The following is a 15,227-nucleotide window of genomic DNA, read 5'->3' as shown; positions in this document are numbered from 1 at the left end:
AATATAGCTAGGTTAGCTCCTAAAAACAGTCCTCCAGAAACATGAAAAAAACAGGATGCCCACAAAGCCTGTGAGAGGCAGGCTGGCGTGCGTAGCTTATGACGTGTGTAGACATGAAGCAAACACGAGCAGAAGTTATCTACTATAAAATATTCAGTAACAGGCCCACTATCAGACTCTCTCATCATGATAACAGCCTCCCAGCTGAGATTGGGGTATTAATATTGGTACATTGATAGCTTCCTCTAATAACTTTGGCCTAAAAACATAAGCCGCTTTTACATTTTTAATTACGACTGGATTTTATTCTGGGTCTATAATCCTTTTCCAGCAATTGGATTAAAGCAAATAGCGTTTTAAAGGAAGGAAAAAAAAAAAAAATAATCCAGTGAAAGCAAAACCGCCCCGACAGAGGAGAGCCATAGCCTCCAAGGAGCCCTTCGCTACAGTGGGGCTCATGGAGCAAGGTCAGAGCGGAGTTTCATCAGCTCCTGCCAGCCACTACCAACATCTGCAGGGCTGAGCTTTGAGGGGGTCACATCCCAGGTCCCCTTGGAAAAATACCTGCAAGTAAAGCACTGCTGTCATGGTACTTTCTGCACTGGATGCACTTTTCTGCCCCCCCCCCCCCAACATCAGAAACTATTTTTCATCAGCCCATTTCAGGTCTTTATTTGTATTAACGTAGACTCAGGGCAGACAATGAAACAAGGCTACTGAGCTGATACCACCATCTTCTAATATAACTACTGCTCCATCAGACTTTTCCATAGCCTAGAAAACTTTTTTTTTTTCTTCTTTCTGTTCACAGTGATGTCTTTGCACACCGTATTCCAAGCCTGATGAGGGGTCACAGAACAAACTCAGAGGAAAGCAAGCTTTGTTAGGTCTGCAGCTCCTGGAGCACCTTGCAAGCATGATAAATGAAACAAAGCACTACATATTACAATCACCATCATTTATGCCATATATCTGATGCGGGAGAGCACTTTTCATCACTCTTGGTTATAGCATGGCTGTGCATGAAGACCACAGCATACAGCCTGCTGCATGCCAGCAAGAGCAACATCAGGTCTAGGGGAGGAAAAACATCTCCTCCAGCCAGCGGCTTTAGCCATTTTATTCAGTCTTCTCCTCACTGTCAAACAAACAAGTAATAATACAAAACATCATCATTAGTAATCCTAGCAAAGACAAAGCTCCTAAAAACTCCCACTAAATGAAATAATGCTTTCAGTAACAACTGGAATAATACGGAGTGCAGTTCCCCTGAGATAACTGTGTGTTACCATTTCCTCGCTGTCCCTGAAAACATGTCCCATACCACCACCCCCCTTTTAAATTTCATTTCAGCGCAGTGAAAGAATCGTGGTTTTCTAATGCAGTTCCTGTTCTTGAACAGGGCTTCAGGTCTAGAAAGCAGTTTTTGGCCCATTACGGATTCAGACTACATCCAGTTGAGAATGGACTTCCATTTTTGCGGCCTCCACAAGTCACTTGAGGTGCAATATTTGGCCTTGTAACAATTTCTGCTTTTAAATATCTGATTCCTTGTATTTTAGCACTTATGAGGATAACTACTATTTACACAAGCATTCAGTTTGTCAAAATCACTTAATGAAAAACCTTGTCATTTAAAAGTGCCAATTCATGGCAGAGAAAACACGGAATGTAGCTCTGCATTTGCTGATGCAGATGGGTGACTAGAACTGCCCGAAACAAAAACCAACAATTAAAGCACTTTTTGTGAAATAACACTTTCAAAATACTAAAATAAAAATGATAGGTTTTTTTATTAAAAAGAAAACAGGAAGATTCAGTTTTGCTTTGCTCTTTTGCTTTAAAAAAAAAAACAAAAAACCACACCAAAATGTAGGTGTTGATACAAAATTTACACAACATTTTCCTGTTATGTAAAAAAGGCAATTTTTCCCCCAAACTCTAAGTGATAGAACAAAGCACAGAATGTGCCAAAAACAAACAAACAAAAAAAAAAAAAACCAAAACAAACCACACAACAAGAACGTCAATAATAGAATATATGAACCTAACATGAATCACCTCACTATCAGGGTCCAAAATTAGATTCCCGCGCTATTTAAGTCCTGCTAATATGTTTCTTTGTGGAGGTCTGGAGAATCGCAATGACCCTGCGAGTTCTTGCCACTGCCTTATTTTCATTGGTGAACTGTATGCACAACACAATTTTTGGACCCTATCTCATATACAATAGCATGCGTGCACACCAAATAAACAAATTTTTAAATGCTACCAGAAAAAAAAACCCCACAATTTTTCTTGCAGGTATTTTAACTCCTTATGAGGTGTCAATTGAGCTCCATTATGTCCACATTGCATGCGCTGTGTATGTGACAAATACACACAGCATGTACAATGAGGACACTATAGAGCCAGAGCATAGAGGTCACAGCAAGTTGCTTCATGAAGGAAAAATCAGCGTCTGGTGCCCAAGCACTGCAGCAGGAACTGGTCTGTACTGGAAGAAGAGTTGATGTAGACAAAAGCAATCCCAAAGATTCAATTGTAGAGGAAAGTAACTATTTCAGATCTGGTAAGTTAAAAGAAAGGGAGTATATCAAAAGGCCTTGTAAGAAGAAAGTGTACAGGAAATAATCTAAGTTTAATTGCAATTATCAATATATCAGTCTAATGGCTCTGTGGTGTTACTGGAAGCTAACAGATTTATCAGTGCATTAAGCAGAAGTTTTAAAAATGGCTGCACTTGCATTTTTTTTTTAAACACTTGTTCTATTACATGGAGCTTTAAAAATGCATTATTGATAATTGCTAGGAACACTCTGCAAAATGTGAAAAAATTCTCCTGATCTTGTCAGCTGCAAAGTATTTCAAAACTTTTTGTAAAACAGTGCTAAAAGTAAACTTTCAGAACTTTGTGCTTCAGGCTTACTCTAAAACTTTCTTTATTAAAGCCCATAGATGTTTTTACGGTTATTGTAACTAGGTATTTATAAAATCACAGTAGAAAAGATAGGCTGGAGACATATTAGCAATCTCTGACAAAAGATCAAAATGCAATAGATACATTAATAAAGTTTAAAATAAAAAAGACAAGCAAAAAATAAGATTAAAAATAAAGCTATATCACAACACATTTCTTCCTTCCATCTCTCACTTTGTCACTGACAACACGAGAAAGATGAGATTTTCCACATGCCCCGAGGGCTCACAAAACTGCTCTTCCCGGCATTTGGGTAGTGGCAGGGTGGTTTCCACATGAAATGACCCTCATAAAAGAAATATTTTCCAGAAATTTCTCCCCATTAACGGTCCCTAGGAAGTCTCCTCCTTTTTTGCCCTAACGGAGAGCTATGTCATACAGAAAGCAGTACAGTATTCTTAGCCTCACAATATTTTCAAAACCATCATCTGATGTCAGCTTCAGTCCTCTCCTCAAATATTAGGAAAGCAGGTCAGAAAGGAACAGCAATTCATAAGATTCTTCGCAGTTAATATTAGGTTCTTGCTACTTCCTCACCTTCCAGAAATCTCCTTTTTCGTAGCATTTTTTGTTTCATCTGTCATTATGTAAATTAAAAACATATAAGCATCTTTATTTCACAAACGAGGAACTTAAGCTAGAGAATTTAATTTTTCTTACCATACTTCACCACCTTTTAAAATATTCTTCAAGACAGCTTTGAGCACACTCAGCAGCCTGAATATATGTTCACAAATCTGAATCCCCATACGATAACACAGCACGTCTACTCTCATGCTCTTCATCGTAGTATAAAGGGCTTATCTCAGTCAAGCCTGTTTCTCGAGAGTCAAGGATAACCCTTTACCTGAAACAAGGTCAGAACTGCAGGAGTGAAGGCAGAACCTGGCTTTGTTATGCAAACACAGTCTTGTTCAATAGGTGGTTTAATTCAGTTTTTCTAATAACTGGGAGATTTCTAACTCATTGCACTCATATGTTGCTATGGCAGCATAAGATATAGTAAAGCAGTTTCTATGAATCCAGTCAGATTTCAAAATGCAATTCTTTCCAAGCATTAATTCACAGAATGATAAATAAAGTCAGATTAAAATTCTTCCATTCACACTAGAATCAAAAGTGCAAGCATCCTTTTCTTGACCTAAAGGAACTGCTTGGCCATTGTAAAAACAACATTCACTAGAGTTTCAACCAACCTCAAACGTACTGCGTGTTCAGCAAAACAGCTACCTTCGTTGATATCCTTCACTAGGTCAGTGAACCATGCCTGTTCTTGGTTCAAAGGCAGCCTCTGCTAGGGGCTGCAGAAAATAGAAAATCCAAAACAGAGCATCCTTTCAGCAGCTACCGGTCCTTACAGTTACCTACCTGGTCCACGGAATGAGAGAATCAACTTACTGCAGAGATGACTGTCAGTAGCGCGCAGCATTTAGACCAGAGAGCATCTGTCCTTCATAATGCCAAAGTCCCATACGGACTTGTCACACTACCAGACAAGGTAGTCAATTTTTTTATATTAGATCAGTTAAGCAGCTGAAATCCATACTCTTAAAATGAAAAAAATTGTAAAGAACCCGTTACTATCTACATCATCCGTTTCTGTATATCCTTCAGAAAAAAGCTCACATGCTTATAATAAACAGAGGCTGCAATCTCTGCAAGTCAGTGAAATACAGAAGAGTATTCAAAGAGTGCAGAAAGGTTTGCTAGAAGTACAGAACTGATACCTCGCTTTGTGTGCCAGCACCAGGGAAGGGGCTCCCTCTTTCCTCCAGGAACCTCTCTCGCTTGAATTCAAAAATTCTGACCTGCATCTTTATAAAATGCAAAAAAGATGGTGTTCTCTTGGCAGAAAAAGATTGAAATTTATATCAAGTGTAGGCATATGTAATTACCCAAATATATTTTCTATATCAAGCTGATAATAGGTCCTATTCAATATCCATTACATTCGAATGAACAAATACAACCACTGAATGCCAGAAGTACATTGAAAATATTTAAAATTTCATATAGCGAAGCCACTGACAATTTTTGAAATACTGAATTATGAATCCCTTAACACCTCAGGCTCATGGAACAGAAAACGATGATAAACTATATAGGTTAGGAGCTAATTTTAAAGGTCATTTGTAAACTTTTTGTATGTTTCCATAAACTACCAGAAGGACAGAAATGAGAACAAATCAAGGACTTCAATATATATTAATCCGTCATGTTGCCATATACAGTATTAGCTTTTCAGTTATATAATGCCTATGCACATTCGGTTTCTAATTTTATAAAATAGGCAGATCTTCTTATTATATCTAAAGAGCATATCCATCTACAGGGCAGATTAACCATTCGGTTACTCTCAAATCTGTTCATCAATCACACACGATCAGATTTCTAACAGCGTTTGGCACTCACACAATTTCTTTCTCTGAACAGCTTTATCAATGTGGGACACTGACCATTTTTTTTTCAACAGAACAAGGAAAAACCTGAAAGGCTTCCAGCCCGCTGCATATCAACATGTGCCAATATATATCTGGTATGTGCCCAGTGACTGGCCTCTGGAAAGTAGAGACTTACCAGCCCAAAACTGGAGATGTGGCACATTGTCAGGTTTCTGTGTTCAAACTCCAACTGGCAGGGAGCAATGGTACCCAGGGGTCCCTGCGTTACAGACTGGTCCAACGTGGTATCTCAGACCCATACCCCAACCTTGAGCTGAAAGTCAAAGCTCCAGTACCCCTAAAAAACTGGTAATGTGAGGGCATGTGTGAAAGGGTCCAGAAAGCCAGGAGAAGGCTAAGATCTCTCACCAACAGTGAAAGAGGAGATGCAGGGAGAAAAATACAATCTGGCAAGGGAAAGGTGACAAAGGGTGCTGCCAGCAAAAGCTTCACAGCTGGTGATGACCACTGCAAGATGGCTGTTGGAGTACAGTATTTAGAAAACCATCAGGAGTTGGTCATTTTGATCTTCTGCCTACTGCAGCAATGGCAGTGATACAGGCTCCCAAGGGTTTTCCAAGCTCAACCTTACCCATCACCATGTCGCTGTGTTAGACCCAGCACTTACAATGCACTGTTAATACAGCTCTAAAAGACTCCTGTTTTACAGCACTGACCTTCAGAGTGGTCCATCTGCTTAAAGCTGCTCATACTTCCTGAACTGAAGAATTATTTTAAGAGAAGGAGAATTATTAATGAAAACTGGAAAACTAACATAAAACTCACTTTTCTTCCAGGGCATGAATCCAAAGTCTAATAGTTAATATTTCCAAGCACCACTTGAGCCAGCTCCAATTTTACTAATTAATGAGCAGCCACACTCCTTACCCTTTAAAGCATTCTGGCAACAGAAATCCCCAAACCCAGCTTTGAAGAAGAGATCATGCCCGACCTGTCACTCGCCCAATGGACACCCTTGGTCTCCAAAGCTTAGGGGAGCATTTTTTTCTCTTTGAACCAGTGCAAGGCTTACTTGGAGGGCTGTGTCATGGCATCTGCTCTGGGACAGAGTGCAAGCCAGCTATCCCCTTAAAGGGGAGTTTAACCACAGGCTGAGGCTGCACCGTGGCCTTCCACCCCACAGCACTCCATCCATCACCTGGGAGTGGGGATGGGGAGACACTTGCACTCTCTTCTCTTTCCACCTTCTGCAGCTCTCTTACCTGCCCACACACGTATTAGGTGGCATTGCCCTCTAGGAGATGCAACTACTCAGAGCAGCCCGACATTTACTTTTATGAAAACATGTCATTTCACATAGAAAATATTGTCATATTAAATAGAAAGAAAACTGATTATTCTGAGATCAATCTAATTTTCTTTCTGCAAACAAATATTAAAAAACGAGGACTGGGAATGGTAAAACAATTCTCATTTCTGCAATGGAATTTGAACAGACTATTATGAGTAAACAGGATTTCAGATAACTTTTTTTTCTCTAAACTCCTGTGCTATCAAGCCTCGTTAGAAATTCCACAGAAGCCAGGTCCCTAATAGTTTTTGTCTTCTTTCTGGGATTTCATTAGACCTAACAAACAAAGCAGCTTTTGCATAAATAATTTCATCATACTACAAAACATCAGTTTGAATTCACTTCTAAAAATAGACAAGTATTTAAAATAACTTTACTCAGCTACCAGGCCTATCCAGCCCCCAACATTTCTATTACCATTATAAAGCCTCAAAATCACAAGACAAATACAAGCAGCTACTCCTTCCAATCGCAGCATGTTCTTCATGCCCTGATTTAATTTTCTTCAACCACATTTCTTGTTCTAAAATAAAACCAAAAACTGCTTGCAGAAAGTGACCACAAACAGGGACCAAAGAGGCCCACAATAAAAAGTTTCTCCCAGCCTCACAAACACGCACATGGGCAGGACCAGAACGTGCTCAGCCCTACCTGAAATCTGTCTCGTGACTCTATCAGTACTCTCAAAAAAAAAAAAAATACCTGACAGATTCAGCACAGCTCACGGATCACGGGTGTTCATGAGTCAAAACAAAAAGACTCAGAATTTACAGTACTCTCTGTTTTCAGTACAGGAGACAAGGCCTTAATAGACCAGAATCAGGAAAAAGCAAGGTCTCTGCTTTTCAAGCAGAACCTATGTGCCATTTTGTACACGTGGAGGGCAGTCAGATATTAAATGGGCAAAGCAAAACAGCAGAAAACCTAAAATAAAGCTTCATATCCACTATAATCATTCTTTCAGAAAATACAGAGCACGACTGTTCTGACAACCAGCTACTAACAACATGTGCTATATTAAAGAATTTAGCATCTGAGCATCTAGCAGCATGATATCTGCTGAGTGAGAGACCACGGCTGTGAAATTTAGCTGAAGAGAATAGTGAAAGCATTGGGGAAGTGCATAATCTTTAAAAAAATCTATTCCTGCACAACAGGAGAGCTTGAGCATGTGTTTTCACTGAACAATTTAAAACGACAGTAAGCAACACACAGAGAAGTCCATCAAAAATGCATTTCTTCAGAGCATAAAATGCCACACACAGATGGAGGTGCCTGGCTCAAATACTCAGTGCCTTTCCCCAAACGTCACAAGGGCTAGGGCAAGAGTCACCAAACTCCCTGCAACACTGCCCAAGTTTGGTCTTTCCATTTTGCCTTCTCATTGCCAGTCTGCATCCCCCACACCATGCCACAGCCAGAGCAACATGGAGACGGGACACGGCAGCTAGAGAAGCTGGGTGACACTCATCAAGGAAGGAAAGATGGGCAGGGGGCTGGCAGAGCAGCCACAGCACGGGGCCTTTAGCTGAAGCGGATGGAGTATCCCTGCACACACCGCAGTCACACCTTTGCCTGCAGTGCAGATGCACCTCTAATCCAACATGGCAATCTTTATATTCCTGAAACACATCTCAACATCTCACATTTATGATAGCAAAGAATCAAAGCCCAGAAGGAAGATCATCATTTTGATGGTTAGGGTAGACACCGATTAAACACCGAAATCATCTTAGAGATGGTCATAAATACACTAGCAACTTCACGAATACACCTTTTGCAAAATGCTATCCAGGCTAAGACCTAGTAGTTCAATATTTATATGCACCACGTGCTATATACTCTCTAGCAAAAATAAAGCACCTGGAATGCTCAATGCTGAACTAAACACTTCCTCAAGAAGAAAGACTGCTTTGCATAAGCTTCTGTAAACTACATTTTATAAAATCTCCTTTTAAAACCACCTTTTCTCAGATGAGACCATGTTTGGTAAGCCATATCTTTCAGTATTTTTTAATTCCATTAAATTGTAAAAAACAGTAAGACAATGGGAAAGCCAAGGAAATCCAGTGCTGATGTACTACTACAATTAATTACAAATATCTCCCAAGTCATCATTATGGGGCAAACCATTTTGAATATGCAAGGTTTGCAAGTTTCAGCCATTTGTGTAGAACTATCAAAGACTTTCTTGCTATAAAGCTTTAATTCCCATTTCAGAAAACTTGGAAGCTGACCTACTTTTTTCATTATTAGGTCAGGAAACACACCATGCAAATTATTCTGGATGAATGTGTCAGTATTTCCACATTAATAGGTTGCATCCACAATGTATAACATCATCTGTTAGATAATAAGAAGCTTTGTTATTATTTTTTCAGTGCACTGAATGAGTACCTATACCTAGTAGCACTATTGAAATGGTAATTAATAATACTTTAATAGAACAAGCTGAGATGTTGCCTCTGATCTACAGTACATACTTGAATTAGGTTATATGGTGCTATAGTACTCATAAAAGATCCTTTTCTCATGATTTAACTACTCACACGACTGCTTGGGCATCACACAGCGCTCCTGGAGGTCAGGGTGAAGATGGGGGAGGCAAGGAAGAAAAGGCTGAGTGCATTTTATTTTGAACACTTTCTGTTCTGGTGCAGTTGCACAGCAGCATCCGATTCACAGTCTCCTCACATCAGCACGTTAAACCAGCCTCGAGTCAGACTCAGCAATAGCAGCAGCCAGGAGGGATGTCATGCAGAACGGCACCACCGCTACAGCGGGAGCAGCATTGAGGAACTCTTGGTGACTACACGCAAGAGGAGGGATGTGGACCCCAAGGCTAGAAATGAAGAAGAACATGGGATTACAGGGCTAGGCTCAGCAGGACTTCTGCCCCCAGAGCAGCCCCTGCAGTGAGCCCAGCAGCTCCTGAATGAACACAGGGAGCCTCCATATGCCACAAGGAGAGATTGTGCCTTGGTGAATTGCAGGGTCTCCCTGCTCCTGCTGAGCTCTCCATGCAGAGGAAGGCTTGAGCCCAAAAGCACTGTCTCCCACAGAGCCCGCAGCTTGGGCAGCCCTTTGCCATGCTTGCAGGGGCTCACCAGGATCAGTCAATCCCAGGCTCCCACCAGCCATTCCTGGTGCAGGCTCTCCCCACCCTGAAGCAGCAGTACGACGTGCTGCTGCACAACTGTCCCATGTCACCATGGCATGCCACTTGACCCCTCTGTGGGTACACGGAGAGGCGGTTATCACCATTAATGTCACCGGGGCCCTCCCACATCACAGCACACAACCCGCAGGATCCCCTCCGGGAGCCATGTGGGCATCATCCACTTTAGGAAGCGACTGCTGCGATTTCAGCAAAGCAGCTTACACAGCCACAGGAAAAAGAAACATGAGGCCGTCCACAAAAACAGGCTCTGGCTTAGCCGGGAAATAAGTGCTAAATGGTGAGTTAATCATGCACTATCACCACAAAACAGCATGAGGAAAAAGGAGGCTTGCAGGCTCAGCACCCTCACTCCAGAGCAAGGTTAGGGCTCACCCCAGAAGGAAGCAGGGCTGGTTCCAGTTGCAGGAACAGGCTTTCCAGCCACCTCCCTGTGAGCCAAGCTATCACGCCTCAAAGCACAAAATGTATATTTTTAACTGTGACTCTTCTGATCATGGTACAAGCAGCACTGTAGGAAAACACCAAAGCACTATAGTCATATAGTGCTCTATAGGATACCCAAGCCGCTGTTGCTGGCAGCTGAGGGCCCAAATATTTCACTGAAGATGTGGGAGGCAGCTTTCATGCTGCAGCATCGAGCTCACGGCAGGAACATGAACTGAAGGGGTCCTTCATCTTGAGTCTCATCCGCCATGCAATTGTGGCACCTATAACAGTGACTATACGTGTCATTTCAAGATGCTGTAAGCTACTAATTGCATTTTTCATGGGTGTTGGTAAAACCACCTTTATTGAGTCAACACAGAGCAGTCTCAGAGTGATATTTTTATAACTCCAATGAAAAGATGAAAAACTATGTTGTACTCAGTACTGATCAAACCAGATTTCTTCAAAACCAACCAATCCTAGAATATAGAATTTCACTCTCTCATTGCATTCATAACTTTGCCTTTTACTTTACTTTTGCTTTGTAATTTTCTCAAAAATTATTTCTAAGTCACAGCTTCCAATTCAAACATTCTCCACATTTATTTTACCATGTTTATTTTACCATGTAAGTTAACTGAAAAAAACGCACATTTAGCAGTAACTTCACTCCTGTATAGTTATATGGTTTCCCTACCAGTTGCACACACCAATGCAAACACATCTTTTGGAACAGAACAAAGCCCACTCAAGCAGAGCAAGCATGAAAGAGCCACCAAGCACAACTGCATAGCATACAGTACCCAGTAAATTCAAAGCGCTTTGCAGAAGATGGGATGTCCCTCCTAAACAGACAAGAAAACCAACTCACACTGCCCACAAGCATCCTGGGCGGAACCCAGAAGGACCAGAAGGGTCATTCAATCTCCAAAGACACCGAGCATGTTGTCTTATAAATACCCTTTATGGAAATACAAGCATATACTCAGTAGATCAGGAAGGACAAAAAGGAAACGGACATTTCCAGGATGGTCAAGGCACTGCTGCTGGCCTTGTTATGTACCAGGGCTCCCAATGCAGGTTTCAAATGAAAGAGGCTATCTGGGGCATAAGAGACTTTCAGATATTCACTGGAGAACTGTTCATCCCAACATTTTTGCAGTAAATCACTATTCAGTTTGGAAAATTAGAAGTACATCAACATGATAAGAGAGCTGAAAGCGGCAGATGAACTCATAATAGGTTAATAGAGAATGAATGTAAATCAATAGTTTAGAGTCACACTGGAAATGGTTAGCTGGGAGCAGGGGCTCTTCCAACTATCACAGTGTCCCTTTTGAATATAAATAATGTCAACTATTACACAGATGGCTCCACACTGGGTACATTTTAGCAAAACTAATTATGCAGTTTGTACATCGCCGTTTGGAATGTTAACTAATAAGGTAGAACAAAGGGCTATAATTTAAGTGATCTTTCAATTTTGTATTTTTTTTCTCTTTCTAATTTTACTCAGAAGGGAATTATCAAGCAATCTCCAGCCTGTTACATGTCTACACCACCAGAAACATGAAATGGTTTCAGTCAACTCGATCTTGTGGAAAAATACGTTCTCATCACCAACAGAAAGAGACTGTCAAAGACACAGCTTAGTCACCAAAAATAAAAACCAGAACTACATGGAGATGATCTTGAAAATGACTATCTTTAAAAGCTGTACAAAATAAAGTTTGGGTTTTTTTTAAAACTGCAGTGGAAAAACATTTTTACAGAAAAAGCTGTTAGATGAAAGCACCAGGGGCTATAAATGCATACCTGATATTGGAGCATGCTTTATTTACCTTACGAAGTATCCTGAATATAAGTAGAGTACACTGCTCAAAATACTACATAAAAGTTAATCCTGTTCTTTACAGGGAGGTAGCTGATAAATCAGATTAGTCAACCAAACACAGAACAGGACATGGATATGCAGAGTGAGGCAGATGAAGCTGGGCAAACAGTATTTCTGAATCTGTTCCCAGTTCTCATCTGCTAGGAGGCACCCAGGGCAGCTAGTGCAGTGAAAGTGGCAGTCTGCAGAAGCAGCACCCTCTCCAGCACATATGCCACACACAGCCAGGCTTCTGTCTTATCTCATATGTTCATACCTCCTCTGGAGCCTACCTACCTTCGCTTCTGCCAGTCCCAGTGGCGAGGCAGGCAGGGACAGCCTGGGAGAGTCACCTGCCTGCCATCCACTGTGCTTCCTGCAGTCCCAGGCAGCTGTGCTGCAGGTACCAAAATGTCAAGGTGAGCATCATTCATTTGGAAATCAGCAGCACGTGATTATGTTAAACTGCAGCCCTGTATATACCTGCAGTACCAAAAATACAACCCTTTACCATGCCAATCAAAGCAGTATTTATAGTGGCTGTAAGAAAGCAGCATACCTAACGTGGATCGAGGTGGTAACCCATCTCCCCCCTTCCCAGAGATGTGATGTTTTAGCACAGGGCCTGATGCTGCGAGCACGCTCCATGCCAGCTGATAGGCTGCCCTTTCCACTCAGAAAACAGGCCAGAAGAATTAAAAATATAAATAAATAGCACCCCCCAACAATCCTAGTATTAAAATATTACAGGGAAAAAAATGAGAAATCAGTGCACACCTACTCTCATAGTTGCTCTGATGGCAAGTACACAGCTCTGCCCCAAGAAAAAATGGTAAATAACAAACCTTGTTATTGTTTTCAGCCTGCTAAAGGAAAGCATGATATGTCCTAATCTGAAAGCTAGATGACTCTGCAGCCTTTCTGGTCCATCTAATGAGGGGATATGGAATGGCACAACCAGCTTTATAGTCATAGAGGGAGTAGTTCAGACCTGCTAAAAGCATAAGGCTCAACTTCATTTATATTTATTAAGTTTGTTTCTAAGCAATAGACCAAAAACGGATGCCTGGAAGTACCCGGCATGTTTTAGAACTGCAGAAATACCCCTATTTTGGTTTTAAAGAGATCTTTCTATAACATAGAAGACTGCACAGGGAGCTGAACTATCATTGCTTTTACTCTTCCAGCTTCACGCTCTATGTCACAGGGGTACAAAAGCTCTAATCAGCTATGCTGCATTAATGCCTACTGTACAATAAAGTTGTGAAAGTCAACATATGGCTAGATATTATTTATTACTATTAAGAAAATTCAGTTAACACAACATTGTAAATAACAGGAAATAATCAGATTGAAAGTGTAGGCAGACAAAGCTAGACCATTCGTTTACCGTACGTCACCAAAAAGGATTATTCACTCCCTGAAGTACCTGGGAAACAGCTTTCCACGGCAGAATCTTTTCCTACCTCTCAGCCAGATTTCTGTACTACCTCTGTAAAGACTTGCATGGAAGATTCAGTGGCAGGTCATTACGTGCTGTTTTGAAGATATTCAACAGCAGTATATTCTTCTGTTGCTGTTCAACATTGTCCAACGTTATCAAAACAAATGCTAGAGGTTGTAACTCAAGAACTCTCAAGACCATTGCAGTCTCAGAACATCAGCAGAGTTTGTAGCTGCATTGAACCAAACACTATCACAAGATGAATGGGAAAGGATGAAGAACATTGTGACACCAGAAGACTATACATTGCAGCAAGTGCCCTTTGACCACTCCATGCCCAGGTCCCTTACAGGTGCCTTTGTGAGAACAGATGTGCTTAAAAAAAGAGGGAGGCAGCTCTCCCCTAGTCACCGCACATCACCAGGTATGCCCAGAAGGCTCCATGCAGCCTGACATTCAGCAATCAATTGCTGATCTTATAAAAATATTTGTTGAGCAAGAGATACATTTATTCCTTTTCATTTTACGTGCAGGAATAAAAATAATGAAGAAAAGTGATGTAGAGAGGCTTCATTATAGTCAGTATATAAAAGTGCCACTGCATACTGATAATAACATCCTTCACATCTGACATTTTATTTCTTTCGCAGTGGTATCATGGAATTTAAAGGCTGATGCATAATAAGGAAAGCAATGATAAAAAATGAAGTTTAAATCTGTGAAGACTCTTTTAAACATTTATGAAACAAGGGTTTTAAAATCTATCTATTCAGGCTCATTGTTCTATTATAAAATATTGCCCACAATGGTTTTGTTCTCCTTCCCTTTTGAATAGCAGAAAAGACTTTGATATTCTTAAAGAGAGGTGCAGGGTACTATTTTAACACCATCCTCTGATGCTTGCTTTTTCTGCTACTTGTAGAACAAAGAGTGATCCCTACCTTCCCAAAATAAAGGCAGATCTTTGTTTTTCACCAGTTACTGAAAGTAGTTGCATTTTATTTTTTAGTTTAAAAAAAAAACAAAACAAAAAAAAGGAGGGAAAAAATATAATAGAGAGCACAATCAGTGTAAGATGAGATGTTTTCTCCCCAAATCACAAACCATCCAGGGTGAGATTTCCCTGGCATTTTTCATTGGCTAAAGTAATTTTTTGCAGTCACAAAGTAATGTTTTGAACATTTCAGATCTGCTTTGAGAAATTCTACTTAATCCCCTTATTACTTAAGAGTAATGCCTCCTATTCACTCTCTGAAGAAGTTTGGCCGTCAAAAAGAATAATGACTTCCAGCCTTTTCACTAAAAAAGACCAACATTGCTGCAAATTCTGTCTGTCTGGATTCTGAGTGGTTACACCAGTACCTGATTACAACAACAGAGCATGGGTATAAAGTACAACGGAAGTCAATGTAAAATGAAATAGGCTTGGGACATGCAGCAAGGGACCCGTGTCCCTAATACAGTGCATATGATGGGGCAAGGGCTGCTGAGCGCTTCGGACACAGCCCTGACCTACCCATGAGTTTGCAGACCCAACAGTGCATCACCTGGATTTGAGATCACCAGAGCT

General features: G+C 40.8%; 1 protein-coding gene across 7 annotated transcripts in view; it reads right to left on the bottom strand.

Moving 5' to 3' along the window:
• Positions 1-15,227, bottom strand: part of HTR2C (5-hydroxytryptamine receptor 2C) — a 245,429-nt gene that overhangs the window by 159,248 nt on the left and 70,954 nt on the right. For 2 of the 7 annotated variants that reach the window (XM_087748928.1, XM_087748935.1), the window contains exon 2: positions 9,283-9,575. The exons of the other annotated variants lie outside the window; for them this stretch is intronic. The gene's annotated coding sequence lies outside the window, so the exon portion shown is untranslated. The remainder of the gene's footprint in view (positions 1-9,282; positions 9,576-15,227) is intronic. 7 annotated transcript variants of the gene reach the window in all.

The sequence above is a fragment of the Nipponia nippon genome, unplaced genomic scaffold (genome assembly GCF_047370975.1).
Source record: "Nipponia nippon isolate SJK-2023a ecotype South Korea unplaced genomic scaffold, ASM4737097v1 scaffold_12, whole genome shotgun sequence".
NCBI lineage: Eukaryota > Metazoa > Chordata > Aves > Pelecaniformes > Threskiornithidae > Nipponia > Nipponia nippon.
Note: the sequence above shows the minus strand (reverse complement) of the source record. Positions and strands in the feature narration are given on the sequence as shown.